Source organism: Pyrgilauda ruficollis, unplaced genomic scaffold (assembly GCF_017590135.1).
Source record: "Pyrgilauda ruficollis isolate IOZ18807 unplaced genomic scaffold, ASM1759013v1 scaffold51, whole genome shotgun sequence".
Lineage (NCBI taxonomy): Eukaryota > Metazoa > Chordata > Aves > Passeriformes > Passeridae > Pyrgilauda > Pyrgilauda ruficollis.
This window is the reverse complement of record NW_024526711.1, coordinates 3,918,006-3,934,083: the sequence shown is the minus strand read 5'-3', so window position 1 is coordinate 3,934,083 and position 16,078 is coordinate 3,918,006.

The following is a 16,078-nucleotide window of genomic DNA, read 5'->3' as shown; positions in this document are numbered from 1 at the left end:
TTTTGCTGGTGCTCTGCCAAGGGAAGGAACTATTGAGGCTGATTCACAAATACAAACTCTGTAAGGTTTCCTTACTTTGTTAATCCAATTAGTTGAAGCGATTTAATCGGGAAGAAGTAAAACAGCCTTGAAAAAATAACAAAAAAAAATTTTTTTTTGATTTCACAGAGGAGGAAGCAGCCTCAGAAAGAAGTCCTAGTCTTACTTTCACTTCAGGTCTCAATCAAGGCTGTGTGGATGCGCAACACACAATGGTGAGAGGAGTCATGGCCTGGCTGGATGGTGGGTGTAGGTGCAGGAGGCAGCCCACAGGCGGACAACCAGTGCACCCAGGACTGGAGCAGCCACCCAGGATGAACCTTACACCCAGAGTTTCATTCCTCAATCACTCTATCCCACGCTGCTAAGCTGCCACCTAAACTATAAAACACTCACAGTTGCTTCCAGGCACATCCATTTCCAGGACGGAGGCTGTCCCAAAGCTTTGTGGCCAGTCCAAGGCACGTGTCTGGGCCCTGGCTCAGCCTGTGTGGAGCAGAATGCCTCAGTGTTACTATCTCGTGAGCCTCCAGGCTGTCTAGACTCAGCACTGTGGTGTTAAACTGCCCTGGTGTCACTTCCCAGTTGCCTCCCTGAACCTGGGAGGTTCAACCCCTCAAGCACCTCACCGATCTCCCAGCCCAGCCTCCACCTTCTGCTGTCTGTAGAGCAGCTCATGGAGTCAAAGGCTTCATGTGCACTTGCTGTTAAACAGACACTCCTACAGCTGTCTCCTGGTGTCTACCCTGATCCTTGTTTCTGCTCCCCATAAGGCTGTGACAGGAGATTAGGAGTCACCCAGAAACAAGCTGAAGAGAGAAAGAGGCTGAAAAATGTTTGTCAGTGATCAGGAAGAACAAGGAGGCTGAGGCTGCTGAGCTGGGTTCCCTGAGTGATTGGGTAGAGCACACACCCTTGGCACTAGGGCTCAGTGTGTGCCAGGTCTCAGGCACAGCACAGAGGCTCAACACAGCTCCAGCACCAACACCTTTTTGGCCAAGGAATGATAGTCTTGGGGCATGTCCCCACCACCAGGACAAGGCTGCCTTGCCAAGTGCTGCCACTACAGTCAGTCCAAAAAGGGCTGGGGGGAACCAGGCAGCCAAGGCTCCTGTGCCTGAAGGCATCATTGGCCACATTTAAACCATTTCTGGCAGGTGCTTGTGCAGACTGCTCTTAAAAACCTGCAGTGCCACAGCCTCCCCAGGGAGCTTCTACCAGTGGTTAACCAGCCTTAAAACTAGGAAGTGTTCACTGGTAACCCAGCTGAATCTCCCTTGCTGGATATGTTAATTCCTGTGGGTATGAAGCTTACTTACAGTTTATGTACTTAAATTTGTGCAGGTACATCTCATGTTTCCCCTGGTCTTCACTTCCCAAGACTAAGTGGCCTCCTCTTTGTCTTTGAGATCATCCTCAGAGTTCCTCAGTTTGTTTACAGAAAAATCTCACAACAGCCTTACTTCAATCACAGAATGGTTTGGGTTGGAAGGGATCTTAAAGACCATCTTGTTCCAACTCCTCTGCCATGGGCAGGGACCTTCCAGTAGACCAGGTCACTCAAGTTCCCTCCAGCCTGGCCTTGAACATCTACAGGGCTGGGGCATCCACAATTTCTCTGGGCAGCCTGCTCCAGTGACTCACCAGCATCACAGTAAAGAATTTCTTCCTAATGTCTGATCTAAACCCACCATCTCTCCATTTAAAACTGTTTCCCCTTGTCCTATTGACATCAAGCTATACAAGCCCTGCTTGCATCCACCATTTCCTTCTGCAGAAGAGTAGCATGATTTGAGATTGGAATTTTGCTTTTTTCTTGGTTGGGTTTTTTTGGTTTGCTTGTTTTTTGGGTTTTGTTTTTTTGGTTTTTGTTTTTTGGCTTTTTTTTTTTTTTTTTGTGTATATGTTTTTCATCTATTTCATTAAATGTTTAAGTATACTGCAGAGAGGTGGTAACTCTTTAATGAACAACAGTCCTGGCATTTCCATAACACCTGTTAAGATTACCTGGCAGCCCAGAAGGAAATTATTTTGCACATCTTAAAAACTCCCACCAGGCAGAATAAACCAATGGCCTGACCATCAATGAACTCATGCATTCCATAAATGCAGAGAAGGGCTTTTCCATGCCTACAGCATTTCTGCAAACTGTGGTTCCTGCCATGGAGGAAAATAGTGCCCCCAAGTAAAATCCAAAGCAGGACTTTTTACAGACAGACCTCTTTTATCAGCTGGACTGCTGGTGAGCTGAGGTTACACCCTGCAGCCAGGCAGCAGGGAGGCAGGAGGACGGCTGAGGCCCTGCCCTGCCCTGCCCGGCTGCCCTCACTCCCCTGCACCAGCGCACGCGTGGGCAGACAGGAGGAAAGCTGGGCCACGTGAATGCCTGGGATATGGATAAGTGCATTTTCATATTACATCTAATGTAATAAGTCAGTTAAATGCCCCTAGTCCAGAAAGGGCAGCATGTTAATAAAGGGTCGTTACCAGCAGCTGACAGTTGGTTAGCACAGATTAATTCTTAATGAAGAAAAAAACTCTTTATGTAATGTAATGCTTCTGGCTGGGGATCAAGGGTTGCAATCATCCACCCACAGCAGACCTTTAAATCCGGCTTTGTTCCTCTGTGGGAAAAATAGACAAAAAAAACCAAACCCTGCTATTTTTTAAAGGTTATGATTCAGCCAACGTCACTCAGATTCTAATTCCAGGAGCGCTGAGCTTGTTTCCTAAAGAGTACAATATGTTACACCATGGCCTGGTGATGCAGATGTGGCAGGAGAGGTGGTGTGAGGCAGGAGAAGGGCACTGTGTGAGCCTTGTGCCCTGGGAATGCAGAAGATGTGTGGGGGCACACCAAGGTTCTCGCAGCTGGAGGGATGGTGCCGACCCCCTGACCTCAGCCACGGGGGTTTGGGGCTGTCCGATGGGTTTGTGTCAAAGGAGTCTCCCTGGGAAGGTGCAGCTGAACCGGGCTGTGAGATGGGCTGTGAAAAGCAGGAGGTCAAAGGCAGCGCAGGCAGCAGGGGTTTTGGCAGGGGACAGTGCAGCCACTCTGATCCAGGCAGCCCATGCTGGGGTGGATGCGCACACAGAGATGTCACCCTTGCAGCCTTCGGGAGGCTCCCAGGACCTTTATTTCCACTTGCAACGAAGCAAGGCACTCCACTGACTCACAGATTTTCCTCTCCCTCCCTTAAGACATTCCCTGAGATGACGCCTTAAGTGCTGGCTCCTGGGCTACTCCTCAGGTGTCACCTTCTCTCCAAGCTGTACCAGTGTCACCCTTGCAGAGGGAACTTGCAGAGATGCTTGCACCCACCCCAGCAGAGGGTCTGAGATATTCTGCCAAAGTCATGGGACCAAAAGCTAAACTCACTGAAAAGCTAAATGCCCTGGAATACTAAGAAATAGTGTCAATAATTACCAGTTAAAAAGCAAAATCACTATCGTCTACCCTGTGACCTAAGGACATGGATACAATAATACTGCTTCACATGCAGGAAGGTAATTTGTATTTGAGAGGTCTTTTTTTTTACTACATCTAGTTTTATTCATTATCTGATAAGAATCTTCCTACTAATTTACTGATGTTCTGAGGTATTTTACAATAATATCTTAAAGCAAGAATTATTCCATTTTACTTGAGCATCTTATCTTTTATGGAACACTGATTTACACAAAATAAATGTGCATAAAGCAGGAGAAGCTCCACAGCTTGTGACACATGAACAGAAGAAGGCAAAGGAGACCCATATCTCCTGAGCAGCAGGGATGCTCAGCAGGTAAAATGGGATCTCTCAGATCCTGGGGTTTTCTTTCATCTCTTTTCCGTTTCACCTTGCGTTCCTGCAGTGATGCCAAGCTGCGGAAAGCAGATTAAATCTGTAAGAAGTGAGAGAACAAAGTAAGCTCTGTGCAGGCAAAGGACTTCAAACAGGGAGAAAGGCTGGTGGCAGAGATACCATCACAGGCAGGCACTTCAAAAGAGGCTCAGCAGGTGATTGAATGTGCAGCTGAGCAGCGTGGCTGGAGCGAGGTACGTGTGAGTGAGGCTGAACTCTGCAGGTTTCTATTTAAACAGCTCCTTGGAGATTTTGTCATTTATGTACACTGGTGCTAAGGGGACCTGGAAGAGTCCTGTTCTCATGTCTGGGAGCATGATGTTGCCCCTGAGGCCATCTCCCCCGCTGCTGAGGATGGGAGGACAGGGGCACCACCAACTATACTTCCAGTGCAACAGCCCAGCCAGCAGCACCCCCAGACTGCTCTGCAGCTTAAACTACACACTGTGCAGATCAGAGGGGGAAAGAAATGCCATGGGGCTGCTGCCCAGGGAATACATGGCCAGAAGTCCCTAACAACCAAAGGTCTGTCAGCTGACAGTACCTGGGTGTGCCAAGGAGGCTTCCCAGCAGGCTGCCTTGGGTACTAATGTGAGCAGATAAAGTGGTCAACAGCCCCTCTCTGAGCCTTTTTCACATGCTGTTTTTTACCAGTAATGTCCAAGAGCATCTTTGTGTTTCTCAGCACAAAGCAAAATCCAACTATGTTTTACTCATGGACAACTCTGCATATGCTATGATGGAAATTACAGGCCACATTTATAGCCAAGAGAAAATTGGTGACACCAATACAAAGTGAGCAATGAGATGAAAACATCAAATTATTGACATCAGAGATGAAACAGCCCCATTAGATCATCTTAATCATCTCTCAAAAATGCTGAATGTTTTCTAATACTTTGTCTGGGCTATGAAAGAAGTTACTGTTAAAGGGATGCCAGTCTGAAGATAGTTAATAGCTTTTTTGGCTCTGGCACACTGGACAATGTCTTTAATGTCAAATGGAGAGATAAGCTCTCATAAGGAGCTACAGAAACCATATGCAAAAAGCATGTACAAATTAATAACAACCTCCAGCATTAGAAAAAGACAAAAAAACCCCAGACAACCTATTTTAGAAATCTCAACATAATCTTGAGTTTTGTAATTTTAAAGAAAGAAGTCTTAAAGAAAAGTTCACCAGCATTTTCTGTCTTGAAACATGCTGCTTGCTGCTTTTTTTTTTTTTTTTTTTTATGTTGGCGAAACAGCATTCTCAGAGCTCAACTCTGGGTGGTAGCAGAGGACACCCAGCACTGACCACTGATAACAGTCATGGAAAGGGCATGTTGTGCTTCCATACCTGTTATGCTTTATGTGTTCAGCACAAACGTCATCCATTGTTCTCCTACATACCACAGACTGAATTTCTGGAGAAGATTCCTGATTTTCCTGGACTGTTTCTGGGTTGACATCAGCATGCTGTGTTGCAAAGCCATAAACTTGCTACTACCCATGCTAATAGTCTGCTTTTTGGGTCCTTGCCCGGAGCATCTTAAGCCACTATCTCCCCTTCTATTAGCTCTGGATTTCTCTCTGAAATAATGACATTATTTTCCTTCAAACATAAACCACTCAAATGCTATTAGTATCAAACCTCTGACAACAAATTCACAGTTGCCAAAGACAGAGTAGGAAGGATTTAGCCTAAGAAATCAGAGCCCATTTTCTGGTGCCTGAGAGTTCAATGAAGGAAAGAAAAACTGCCATTTAAACCAAAGCCATTAATGCTAGGCAGCTTTCCATAGCTAGAGAGTGATGCCTTTTGAAGAGGGAGTGAGGAAGAGGGGATTGATATATTTTATTTTGGGGTTTTTTTGCATCTTTGGGTGAGTTTTACCACCCAAAGTGGTAGTGCGGACTATAGCAGTCTGAATCTTATTTCACACTTCCCCCACCCTGGGCAGTAAGCATCCTTTTGCAATCCTCTGCCTCGCCCCAGAGGCTATCAGCAAGATGTATTTCCTTCCAGACACACACACAACATCCGTTTATAGTCTCTTTCATGCTGGGGTAAACTCCCAAACTGCAAAAACCAAACTGCAGGACAAAGACCTTCCCTGTGACCCACCCTGGCCCCGGGGCATCACAGTGTGGTCACTCCTGCGGGGTCCCCATCTGCTGGGGTGGGACCGGGCAGCTCGGACAAGCGGCTGTGGAACTGCTTGTGGCCAGCAGGTGGAAGCCTGCCTGCACCGATGCTGCCTGCCTGCACTGCTGCTGCCTGCCTGCACCGATGCTGCCTGCCTGCACCGATGCTGCCTGCCTGCGCTGCTGCTGCCTGCACTGCTGCTGCCTGGTTTTGTGCTCCAGCACTCAGCACCACAGCCTCAGCCACTGCCTACTTGACTGTCACTCTGTCCCCACTGCTTCCCATGTCCCTGCCAGCCCCACTGCCCACGTTATGCTCCAAGAGGCAGAGACCTAGTCTCGGTTGGTGTAGCTTCCTAATGCAGCTGCCTATTGCAGTGTTTGAGGCTCTGGCAAAGAAAAAATACCAAGCTGGTATTCCAGATGGAAAAGCACATGAAAAAATAGAATGAATGGCAGCAAAATTTCCTCCTTTCTTTTCCTTAACCTTCATGTCTCTGGACTCCAATAGAAAGAAAAATTGCAGATGATTCTGTTTCCCTGGCTGCCATTCCAGGATTTGATCTGTCTGTGCAGTGCTGGCCGTAAGGCCCACTCCCATCCTGCCTGATCCCCGAGGTCAGTCCCCAGGGGGGACACAAGCAAATGGCACTGGTGGCAGAAGTGGGGCAGCTCTGATGTGGACACAAGTCCTGGGGACAGGCAGCTGCTCAGGGCCGTGCCGTCCTGCTGCTGCTGCAAGTTGTTCACTTCTGCTTACTCTGGCTTGGATGTGCCATGGAATGTGAGCAAGAGGTTGAACTAGGGAATGTGCTGGCTGTGAGAGGCTAAAGAGGATAAATGTGTGGAAGAAGAAATATGTGCAGAAATCAATGATGTGAGAAACCAAAATGATCATAGCAAAAGCTGTATTAATTATGTTTGTGTTTTTGACAAGGCTTTCCTCTTCTATGGTCTATCTAATACTTTTTAAACTCTGCCGTCTGCTAGCGTGCATGCAACAGAGTGTACATCCAGTTTTCTCTATTTTATCTGGAAATAAAACCATGTAAGGTAAAGACTGCCTCTTCCATCTATTCCACCTCAGTGAGCTGCTGAGACCTTTCTGATAGACCTTTTGTGCCTCAGTCCCCCCGGTGATCTGCCTTGTGCTTGCTCATATAGTTCAGTGACTCTTTTCAATGGCCTCCACATGATGGCTTTAGTAGTACATGCATGGATTCATACAATTGTCACTGACCTGGTTTGGAAGGGGGAAAGAAGAAACCATGGTGAAATGATGTAGAAAAGGTTAAAAAATAAAAAAGCTGGTTTTTTTCTGTAGCACAGTTCACCCAACATGTTACAAGCCCAACATTGCACACCTTCATTTTCAATATCTGGCACTCTGTTTTTCCCATGCAACTTCTGCTTCACAGCAGGTCAAGGCATCTCTGACCCTGCTGAGTTAGCTTGTTCATCAATGACTTGAGTGGAGGTGCAGAGGCCCCCTCACCAAGCTCACTGATGACACAAAGCTAGAGGAGTGGCCGAAACCCCAAAGAGCTGTGCAGCCCTTCAGAACTGTTTAGAGGGATGAGCAGAGGGGAACCTTCTGAAATTCATCCAAGGTAAATGCAGGGTCCTGCACATAGAGAAGGATAACCCTGTGCATGGGTACAGGCTGGGGGCTGATCTGCTTTCTGTGAGGTGTGCTGTGAGGTGCTTTCTGTTCTCAGTGGTGCTCGGCGGAAGGCAAGTGGCAATAGTGACAAGCTGCAGCAAGATACAAGGAGGAAGCTGTTTAGGGAGGCTGTGGAAACTTCACCCTTGGAGGTGTGAAAAATTCAACTGTACAGGATCCTGAGAAGGCTGGTCTAGTTGGATCTCTCAGGTTGAAGTACCACCAAAACTTTTTAGCAGCTTGTACAGGAAAATAGGCCTGTTCACTAGTGTATGGTCATTGGAAAAGAAACATTAACATCAGGACTTCCTCTTAAGGCTCTGTTCATATTGAACAATAAACACTAAATTCAAATATTCTTGCAAACCAAAAGGAAAAATTAAACCCATGGCATGGGATAAATACATCATCTCCAGACAGTGGTTGTGTTAATAATAAATCTGAATCCCAGACAATTTCTTGCTATAGCAAGAAACCAGAAACCAAGGCTGATGTTTTCACATCCAATGAACTAAAATTGCTTTAGGACTCATGTGAAAAGAACCTATCAAAACTTTCAATTACATCTCAAGAGATCAATGATAATTTGTGCTGCAAAAGGAGCCTCAAAATTATTCCAGTCAAAGATTTTAAATTATATGAAGACCAAAATTAACAAAAACTCTATTCGAAACATAAATCTATTATGCCACTAAGACTTGACAAATAATAGTTGCTACTGACCATGCAGCCTGAGAAATGACAGGATTAAAAGTCATGAACTCCCTCATTCTGCAGAGGGATAAGCAGGATGTTCTGACACTAAAGAATCTTTACATACTAAGCTTGGTTATTTGCCAGTGGCAGTGATTTCTATGCTACGCAATCTTCTGTGGATTCCTGTACAATTCCAGTCAATGTCTGCAGAACAAGACCTCTTAATAGCATTTTATTTCAGTTAAATATTGCAATCAGACTAATGGTCTACTAATTATAGTCTTGTCTCTTCCCATATAACACCATATGGTATCTGCAGACAAGAGGCAGAAGCTAATCTGGTGGAGAAACACAAAGCATTTCAGCCCACTATTTCTATAAAGACACTGACAACACCAGTAAGACAAATTGAACAAATCAATATTTTGCTACATTGAGATCCTGTGAGACAATAAAAAAGTCAATTGTTTCAATTACAATAAAATTTTTTAAATGTGCAAATAGTAGCTGTATTCCATACTAAAAATTTTGACAGGAATTCACTGGTTGGGAAAATGATCTAAAATAACTCCAGTTCATCTCTGTAAATATGGAGGACAGAGCAACTAAGCATTAGTGGAGTTATGCTTGTGAGTAATGGGCTAAAGGGAGACACCATGAGAAATGTCTGTGGAGGCATTTCTGTTTCATCACAGATGTGAAGACCTGGAAGGGCTGCAGGAGTCTGAGATCCAGAGGCAGTGAACAGCACCAGCCATGCTGGTGAAGCTGTGTCAGGCAGGTTTGTTTGTGATAACCACCTAGCAGCTTTTAGAGATTGCCACTGAAGCCAGAATTTCATGTGACAGATTTATGGCTCCTGTTTGTTGTTCTCTTCCTGGTGTGTTTCAGTGGAGCTCAGTTTGGTTTTTACTGCTGCTTTGAGGCATCATTGTTACAGTGATGATCAGTAGCAGAAGAAAAGGACCCAACCAGTAGTTTTCCAAATGACCATGTATAATTCACAGTGCTTCAGTATATCCAAATGCCAGCTAATGTTTTTTCCACACAGAAATTCAAGGAATGTTGCTGTTAGGGTAGACCCAATCTGCAGTCACGATCCAGTGTTAGTGCAAAACTGAAATATCGCCGAATTGACAGAGCTGGAGATTCTGCAGCATATTCACAGAGGAAAACAAAAGCTACTGGATTTCTTTGTGCCAAAACTAAAAGGTTGCAGTGGCTCCAGTGAGGGGAAATATGTAGGAAGCCATTGTGATGGGTTGCCCATGGGCATTCCATATACAAGGCTCCATCAGAATGAAGCAAGACTAGAAAGGTGAGACCTGCTGCCACTGATCACATCATTGCCTCTGCAGCCACAAATGAACTATGTCAGTCCTGTGTGCAATGGCCAGACACCATTTGGCACTGGCAGATAGGTCCACCAGATGGACACCCATGAAAGGGGGTGACTCCAAGAAGGAGCTAAAAGACAATCAATGTGTGCCTCAGATTACGTCTGTCGAGGCAGATTGATTGACTTTTTTGTCTTTATTTTAAAAAAATGCAAACTGTTATAGCCTATTATTTGTTTAGGAAAGTCTTTTTGGCCAATTTTGTAAAACTTCAGTGTTACAACATCCTGTCCTCCGAAGTTACTTCACTGCCAAATTCAGCAAAGGTTGCCACATGCAAACATATTTGAGTTTAAAAGCACTGTTCAAATTTATCACTTTTCTGGTGCCAATAGTGGATGGTTCTCAGCTTGGCTCACTGAATATCTGATGATGTAATCATCTCTTTGTTATGGCCCTAGTATTGGACTTCTCCAAATTGATCCCTGCCTGAGAACTAGTCCAAAGCCTTCAGAAAATCATTTTATCTTCAGTCAATAAATACATGCAGAGTGAAACAAACTTCATTACTATTGTAAAAAGAAAAAATCTATTTCAAATTTTTGTTTGCTGGTCTTCCAGGCACTGGATCTTGTAACAAAATTAATAAAGCTATTTTAATAAATCTTTAGCTTGATGGATAGAGGAGAACTCATTTTCAAAACTTGCCCAGTTTGCATCAACACATAAAGAGGAAATATAACCTTCATGCTTCATACTCTTAAAATATTCATCTTTTTAAGTGCTAAAGCTAGCAATTTTTGTCCATGCTATTTATTTAATATCCTTTTTTTAACTCTCCATTGGTGCCCAGATTTTTTTTGGTGCCCTCCTTATCCTAAAATTATGAGCCACATTCTTGACTGTTCAATACAGTCTAGTATCTACAAAGAGGACAGTTTTGTAGTAAGCTGTGTTCAAATGCCACTAGTTCCTGGGCCTTTCCCTATGATATTCCATTTACTCCTTGTCAGTGGTCCTTCAGTTTTTGGTCTGCTTCATGCCATTGCACGCTTATTCAGGAAGCAGTCTGCATTTAATTCCTGCTTTTTGTCAAGAACCACACAGGATAAAGAACCAGCATCTTTGGGGAGATAATTGCATTACCTGGTGAAGACTTGCCATTTGCAGTCATATGCAATATGGGGGAGTTTATCCAGTTTTAAAATATTTTAATATTTTCCTTATTTTATCTTGGTACTGCATTGTAACAGTTCCTTAATAAAAATGCCATGTGGTGCAACATTAAACGCCTCACAGAAGCATATCACACAGCTCCATTTCCTCTGGCAAACACATTTTAAATTAATCAAAAAAGGATTAACTTGGAAAGATCTATTTTTCTTTTAAAGCCATGCTAATTGACATTAATCAAATTACTAACTCTTCATTTATTGAGTGCCATATCAGCCTTTCCAATATTTTGTCAGGCTGAGGGCTGTAATTAGTCCAGTTGTTCCTTTAATCCCCTCTGAATATTGGCAGGACAACTCTCTTATTAAGCACTGCTGCCTTTGCTGAATTGCTATTGACAGTTCTGTAGATGTTACTCATACCCGTGTCAGCTTTTGCCTTGAGATGGCCCTGCTGAAATGTCAGTGTTTGTGTGTAAGAATTTCAGACTCATCACCTTTCTTTTTTTCTTCCATTTTGTTGCTGTTTTTTGACATGTGGAACAATTTTTTCGTTGATAGGCAGAGGTCCTTAGCATGTTGATGATGAAATTCCCCATGGGATGCTGCAAGTGAACTGTGAGAACAGTAGAGGAAGATGGGAAACCCTTTTTAAGCTAGCATTGTATTATAAGAATTGTACTTGTTGCAGAAAAAGCAGAATGGCATGGGCTGGATAGAGGGACTAAGGACCAGAATCTAGTAGCTGGAATGAAATTAGTCTGCAATGTCCAGGGTATAACTTTGATCCAGTCTTTGATCTATGCTTTCAAATCTTTTAGTTCTGGATCTTCCAACAGCAGTCCCTTAAGGGAGCCATCCCTGCTAGTTGTGTACTGTGGGGATTAGGACACACTGGGGAGCATCAGGGGAACCCTTGGCATCCGTAGTATCCCAAGTCTGCCTCCCCTAGTATATCTGCTAGTAGCAGGCAAAAATCCTTTACACCAGGCTGCACTAGGCATGTATGTAGTTTCAATATTTTAATTCAACCCTGTTAAACTGCTAACAGCAAAGTATACTTCTAAAAGCGTGCTTTTATCTCTCATTTATCTTATATTCTTCTTTTGGTATTTTTTCTTCAGTTTTAGTAGCAGAACCTCCATGCAAAAGGTCAGGTTCCCCATGGCCAAGAACACACAAAGCCGCCTAATCCAGCTAAGGCAGCTCCGGGGAATTGCAGGAGGGGCAGAAACAAAAGGACACAGCTCAGCACGCAACGTGCATAATCTCTCAGAGTGCAGGGCAACTTGCAGACTCAAATATGTGTACATGGGCACAGAGACACATCACACGGGGAGCTGTTACCACATTCTCTTCATAGAGAAGAGCAAGGCACAATTCTTTCCGGGAATGTTTCTGGCTTTCACGTTCTCTCTGAACATCAGAGAAAGGGAAAACACAATTCTTATCACTTGCTGTGCCTGTGTTGTGCCAAAGTAGAATGCAGTATGGAGACTGTTGTGAGGTGAGGTGTTTTGTTTCCTTGGCCTATTAGGGCCAAGAGAGTGTGTGTGTTGGACTGTCACAGGACAGTCACAGGAGAATCAGGAGATGAATGCAGTGCTGTGCAGTTGTGAGCAGAGTGAGTGCAAGACAGGTTCACTTTAGATGCAGTGTATATAGTATAGTAGAATAAAGTAATTAATTAGCCTTCTGATAAGCTGGAGTCAGATGCATCCTTCTCTCTCCCTCACCAATGTCGGGGTCGCCCTTGCTTCGATAGGGAGCAAAGACACATTTGGTGGAGAAAGACATCCCTGAGGGAAGAGCTCTAATGAATGAAAGGAGAAAGGTACTAAAGATGTGCCTCGCTGGGGTGTTGTGGCATTGCTATTCGTTTCAGCAGTGAGGAACAGCAGCTCGGTGCATTAGCCCCCAAGCAGTGCAATTCACTCAGGCATATTGTTTGCTGTAGCCATTCAGGTTTCTGCTCAGTGCAGGCTTGGCCTATTTCCCTTTTCTTTCATGCAGTGCACAATCCATTTAGGGATTTATAGCGGCTTAGAGGCCCATGTACGCTGCCTTGTCTCTATCTGATTTTTATTCTGCGATAAGAAGGCTTGGGGTCATGGGTTCACTGGCACTTGCACCTCCTTGCCATTCAAGTTGCACAGAAATCTAATTATTCATTAGTGTTCATGATTTCTTGAAGGTCCCCTGATGTCCTCATTGCTGCTTGGAGAAGTTCCAGGATTTGCCACAGAAAGCATGTGAATCTGCTCTGATGTGAAGTTATAAGCAAGGGCTGCAAGAGACACCAGAGAGGAGCAGGGGCATGAAAAAAAAAAGTGATAACAAAGTGCAAAGGCTATTTGCGGTGAAAACCTTGGCCAGCATAAAGTGACGTGATTCCCATCCTGGTCCACACTTATGCCAAATCATATAATGACCTTTAACACTGAAAACTAAAATCTTCCTGTTTGGACATTTTCTCTGCCCTACTCTGACCAGTAGCTCCTGACCTCTGCTCTCCACTATCACAGCACATCTAGCTACAGCCTGAAAAGGATGTATTTGCCTCTTGTGCCTCCAGAGGAAACACTTGCCTCTTTCCCTTTCTGTGAGGATTTCTTTAGTTTTAACCATTCCAGTGTAAATGCATATCTTCACACTTCTCTCATCCTCTCTACTTCCTGGGGAGTTTGATTTCGAGTCATACAAAGAGCAGAGCTATGAGAGCTAGGAATGCTAGGAATAGCCACCAGCTCTGCTGACACCACCATAGTGAAACTCAGTGGAAATGCCACTTATCCCTAGGTTGATCAAACCCTATTCCTCATCTGTACCAACATCCTCCTTGGATATGGTCCTGTAACCCAACAAATGTGAGGGATCCAGCTGACATATTTCACCTTACACAAAGTGACATGGATCTCCTGTAAATATTACAAAGAATGGAAGTATTCTTTTTAAACAGGACACAAGTAATGGATGAAGAAACCCCACTAACTTCATATTAATCCAGATTTTTAAAGTGTCTTACAACACTCATGATAGAAGACACTAAAGAAGTAAAAAACTGTTCTCTGACCATTGTGTCCTGGATCACAGAGTACCATTTCTGAAAGAAACAGAGATGCAGAGGGGAAATAACTTTCCAGAAGCCAAGCAGAACTCGATCTGTTACACAGAAACTCTTGTGCTCCTCCAGCTCCCACAAACTTAAATCACAACAGAGATACAGTGCCACAGTTGTCCATCAATAGCTCTTAAAGGCAGATGCCTGCTGGGAAGAGGTTAGAACATCTAAATTCTCTTTTATGTGTGTCTGCTATAGCTTAACTATAGCTCCAAGAATATTTACACAGAGTGTGCTGTGTGTTCCTGCACTTTTTGAAGTGTTGGATAGCTAGTTAGATAAGAGAAGGCTGGGTCGAGATTTGACTGGAGTTATTGTTGTGCCAGACACTTTCATTGCATTGTGCCTTGCCCTGAATGCTCTGAAAATATTCCTGGGTTCCTGTGGTGTCTGGTGGCTTGTGTGACTGTTCTCCAGACTGGATTTCTGCTCCTGACAAGTTCATATTGTATATTGTTGACTCAAAGGCAAAACAATGTGTCTCAATTTATTCTTCTGACTTCTTCTGTTCTCATTTTGGAGATGGATAGGTTATAAATAGAACTGGATAAATAGTTTACTCTTCTGGAATCAAATGGAAAAAGTGTATCATTAACAAATTATAATAATTTGGTTGCACCAAATTGAATGAAAAGTTTATTTTTGTGACATTTCTTATCACACTTTGTTAATGAACATCCAGGAAATTCAGGATTAAAGTCCTGAACAGTCTGGGAAATCTGCATTTACTGCCTCAGTAACTAAGCAGAAACCCAAGACCCTGTTGAACTCCTCTGAGGAACATAGTGATCAAAGTGATAAAATCCTCAAGCCAGGAAAGCATCACCAGCTGGCAGGAGCTGAGCAGGACTGAGCTGAGCAGGAGCTGGGGGTGGCAATCCTGAGGGGAGATCAAGCTGCTCTAAGTGAGGGCAGCTGCTGGGGACTGCCCTCCAACTTCAAACCTTATTCATTGCTACTTACTCAAGAACTCTGATTTCTTTCACCTTTCCTTTTCAGAATAATTTGTTTCATCTCTCTGAGATGCTTTTATATTTTTGTTGTGGATTATCAGTTGCATTCAGCTCCTGCTCTAAGCCTGGTGTCTGGCTTCAAGCACAAAAGCATTCCAGCAAAGATGGCTTCTGCTATAAAAAGGAAATAACTGGCCTTTCCTACTGCAAAACTCAACATTGCTCAGTTGACTTCATGGCTACAGTCCATCCCCGCTTCTTGGTCTGTTCTTGGATCAGCTGCTGTCTGGCTTTGAGGGTTTTGACCCAATCATTTCACATTCAAATGGCTGTCTCTTATCCATAGAGCTGGTACTAAAGTTAGGAAAGTCAACATTATTGTTGCTTTTCCATTTCAAAATTTGCTCTGAGATCTTGTAAGCATCAAATGCAGGTGGAAAGTTAGTACTTATTCTATTACTAGTTGAGTATCTGGAAAGCAGAGTGCGTGTTAGATTTTGTATTTTTGAACACTCATTTGATGGGTCAACAAGAAAAAAAATGCCAAGGGACTACCAAATCAAATAAAACTAAATAATAAATCAAAATGCAAATACTTTTGACGCATATCTCTGGGATATTCCCACCAAATCTAACAGCTGATAAGATAAATAATAAAGTCATTTGAAGAGACTGCAATCAGCTCACAGCTAGCCCACAAAATGTAGAAACAGATGAACTTGTTAAAAATACTGTTCACTGCAAATTATTCAGTCTTTTCATATTTGGTATCCAGAGGGTTTTACCTACTGAATGAAAATAGTGCTACATCTTTAATCTCTAGAAATTCTCATGGAGAAAGCAGGCAAAATCAATTGTCCATCTGCTCAAGATCAATATTAAGCAAAATTGGAGGACAAACTTTTTGAAAGTTCTTTTGTTCAATTTTTCTGTTTTATATTTCACATACAAGGCACCTGGTCATCTCTCTTCTTGTTCCTGGATGTTTGAATTTTTACATTTTTTCTAATTCTGATATGGAAACTTTACATCATTTTTCCTCTGGGAAAACCAGAAAGAAATAGTGCTGGAGGTGACCTTGGGAAGTAATGTAGTCTAACCTTTGGTCCTAAGACAAGACCC